Consider the following 4,549-nt stretch of genomic DNA (forward strand, 5'->3'; position numbering starts at 1 on the left):
CGCGTCAATTATCTCTCATTTTCTCTCACAAATTCATTCTTTTATCACTCCACTGTATATATATCAGATTGATTGTTGTAATCATGATAGCTTATTAATTTCATAGAAAAATTCAAATGGAGGGTAGTGATAAATATTTTATTAACAGAGTATTAATTATATTTTTATTATTATATTCACAAAGTTTCATTTTTAGTAATCAATTATTAAAATTATAAATAAAGTATATGAATTATATATATAGTTGATGTTTTTATTGTTTAATGGTGACAAATGATTATAATATATTTGATAGCGATAAAACCGCTTCTACACTCAAACTCTCAAACTAGTGGTTTTATTTAACTTGTTGGAAGAGGAAAAACGAGTAGAGAGAGTTCTATAAAATATATTTAATTTGAAAGAGGAGTAATTAGAAAGACAGGATGTTTCGTGTGAGTAGATATAGCCGTTAGGGCTTCAAATCTCAAGGTAGATCCACTCAAAGTCATACACGCAACATGAGGCAGCATGTGAAGTGTTGGAAATAATCAAAGTCTAACAAAACAAAATTACAAGTTACCCATTCTATGTGTTTAAATGATTTTATTTTTTATTTTATGAAGTTAGATTATTGTTGGAATTTATTTAAATAAATCACAAGTTTATTATAAAGGTTTGAAAAGTAAATTTATTTGGTGAAAATATTTTAAAAATATATATTTTTTAATAAAATAAATATATAATATTTTAATATTTTAGTTAATTGAATGAAAGAGATTGATTAGAGAATAAATGAAAGAGATTAAATAAGGCCAAAGTTTTTAAAACATTTATTCTTAGAACAAGATTTTTAACATTCATAAAGCTTGTTTGATCTTTGGATTTTAGGATCTATTAAAGATTTTTACCTAAAATTCATCATTCACTTCTAATGTAACGGCAACAATAGGTGGATTAGGGGTGTAAACGAGTCGAGTCGAGCACCATACTACTCGAACTCGACTCGAATTACATTGTAAATACTTAAACTCAATCGAACACCAAAATTTATACTCAAACTCGACTCGATGACAATTCGAGCTACTCGAGCTCGAACTTGAAAATTAAATTTATATTTTACTACCACTAAATAATATCTCAAACATAATATAATATATATTTGACAAACTATACATATATATATTTTTTTGAATAAATGAGATCTAGTATGACACCACACAACCATGACCCCCCGCTTAAACTCAAATCATTTCTAGATGAAATCGAACCCGTAATCTTTTGGTCTCTTAACCCGACTTTTACCACTGGACTACATTGGTAGGATATAAACTATACAGCTATAATCACAACATTATTTTAAAATAACAAATGTTCATTCAATCACAAATATCATTTAAAAATTACAAACAAAATAGAATATTTAGAAGATGTTCATCACAAATACTACAAGTTACAAAATGAAAGTTGTTAAGTATTTAAAAGACATCATCACAAATGTCATTAAGAATTACAAAATGAAAAACGAGTCATTAATCATAATCTTACAATAAAGACTCACCAAAATAGATTATAAAGATTTGGACTGACCTAAGAATAATCAATATTAAACTTTAAAATTCTAGATTTTGATTTCACTATAAAAAAAAATTAGTAGCAAGATAATAAAAATGAATTGAAGCGCAATATTTTAATATAGAAAATTGAGTTCTTACCTAAAACAACGAGGATTCTTGATGCTTCATCGCTCAAGGAATTTGAAGCGCAATTTCTTTAATCTCTGGCTCTTTCTGTACACAAAAAAATACATTTAAATTAAAAAAAAGTGTATTACTAATATTTAAATGTAAAAACTTAACTTTGACTTTTTTTCACTCCATGAAGACACCTACACTAATCTCCTACACACATTAATACTTGTACTGTTTTTGGAGTTAATGATGAACGATAAACATCAATGACCCTCGTTCCAACACTAAATGTTGATTTAGAAGACAACGTGGTTATTGGAATTATCAAAATATCTAGATACATCTTCGACAATATCTTATATGTTAGCCTACTCACTTTCCACCATTCTAAGTAATCAAATTTCTCTCGATTAACCTTTGGCTCAATAGGTTTGGATAAATAATTATCCAACTCAGAATTTGTAGGGCGTAAACATTGATTTGTCTTTATATATTCATCCCAATCTTCTTGTGGTTGACCATCACCTCCAACTTGATTGCCACTAGAATGTTCCCTTTCTTCAATATTGTTTACAGCCACATATTCATTGTAGAGAACATATAAAGTTTTTTTAATCTCTCTAATTTTTTCTTGGGCATTAGCATTCGAATATATTCTTGAGAAGCAAAATTCAACACTTAACATTTTCAACCTGGGATCCAAAATAGCTCTAATGGCCATCAATAAATTGATCTCTCCCCAATATTTGTCAAATTTAGCTTTCATTCTTTGAATCATTGTTTGTACACAACCATTTACAACATTAAAATTTCTATCTAACATTATTTTAATCTTTTGCACTTCTTGAAGGAACAAATTTGATGTTGGATATTCACTTCCAAAAATAACTTATGTATAAGTCCAAAAATACTGTAAAACTGAGCATACTTTCTCAACATTTACTCAATCTTCTAAACTATGACAATAATCATAATGTGCATCTCGATCAGCAAATTGTGGAAACACTTCACGATATTGAAGTGCACAACTTAACATCTCATATGTCGAATTCCGCCTTGTTCGACAATCATGTATTAACTTTTTCCTAGGCAATTGCAACTGCTGCACTATTTTTGAAAAAAGAATGATTCTTCCATTCGATTGATTAATATAATCCATACTTTCTCTTATCTTTCCAATGATGTCAACAATCTTGCTCAACTCATCTTGAACCACAAGATTTAGAATGTGTGCACAACACCTCACATGAAAAAGTTTTTCTTCGCATAACAACTTGTTGGCCCTTGAAAAATGTCTTTCAATAAACGAATAGTTGAATCATTGTGTGAAGAATTGTCAACTAAAATGGAATATATTTTATTTTGAATGCCCCAATCTTTCACACATTTGAAAATGACATATGATATTTGGAGACCTCTACAAAGGGAGAAATGTGTATAAAGTTGAGTACTCGATTTTGCAACTTCCTTCTAAAATCGATCCAATGTCCAGTTATCACCATATATTAAATCTTTTGATTTTTATACTTCCACATATCTGTTGTTAAACTCACATGGTCAACATTGCTTAGTTGATTTTTCAGCTTCTTTTTTCTTGTTCATACACAACCACACAATCAGATTTTTCAGTGACACGTGATATTTTTTTCTATTCAGGCATACTCAACTTTAACATCATATTAATTCATTCTTCTTTTAAGATAGTGAAAGTGTTGGAATTAAACTAATTCCATTAATTAAATGGAAATGATTTTTGGGCTAATGAAATTAACATCAAATTCAAATGTGAATTAAATGTGAAATTAATCCAAATGAAATTCACATGAAATTCAAATGTGAATTAAAATAAAATTAATCCAAATAAAATTCACATAAAATTCAAATGTGAATTAAAGTGAAATTAATCCAAATAAAATTCACATGAAATTAATTCAAATATGAATTAAGGTGAAATTTCATCCAAATGAAATTCACATCAAATTCATTGTGAATTAAATTTGTTAATTGTTACAATTAACATTAATATCTTGAATGAGGCAAATAACAAATGGTGTTAATTGATATTATAACTACAATATACTTATTGTTGGATGTAACTTGCAAGGATGATGAAAAGGCAAGCAAGGATAATCGTTGGATGAATAGATGATGGATTAGTGGCTGTTGGATTAAAGTATTGATTATGAGTTTAATTTTCAACTATAAATATTCCTTCACACATTATCTTATAACTTCTCACTCTAGAATTATAAAAGTCTTTCCTTGTTCTTGTGAGTGTTCTTCGAGTTTCTTGACTCGATTTCTTGACTCGATCATTTCTTTGTGAAACCCGGTGATTGTGATTCATGTACTTTTGTCTAGTTCGTTGTTGTAGTGGGTTTTTTTATGTTAAATCATTGCATGTCTGTTGTACCCTAGGAAGCAGCCACCGACGAAACTCTACAGCACAAATAGGAGACAATGAAACTGTTTTAAGGGAACTGTGATTCCACAAGCCTCGGAGCACACGAGAAGATTTTTTCTTCATCTCTTAAATAATATATTGTATTTGTTCTATTATTATTATATTGTATTCATATATTATTTACGTGTAATAGTTACGAGATAAGATAACCAACAATCTTAAAATAATCTTAAATATTACTTATCTCAGATTCTTACACGTTTCTAGTTTTGTTTCATAAATGACTACCGAAACACCTATTTCCAATATGAGGATATCGTTTTCCGCTAACCATCTGGATAAGCCAGAAAGGTTTGATGGCTCAAACTTTAAGAGATGACAGCAGAAGATGTTCGTTTGCATCACGACCATGAGTCTGGCGTGATTCCTTACGGAGGATCCTCCCACTCCTAAAATCGATGAGCCAGACGTGGCT

Source organism: Impatiens glandulifera, chromosome 1 (assembly GCF_907164915.1).
Source record: "Impatiens glandulifera chromosome 1, dImpGla2.1, whole genome shotgun sequence".
NCBI lineage: Eukaryota > Viridiplantae > Streptophyta > Magnoliopsida > Ericales > Balsaminaceae > Impatiens > Impatiens glandulifera.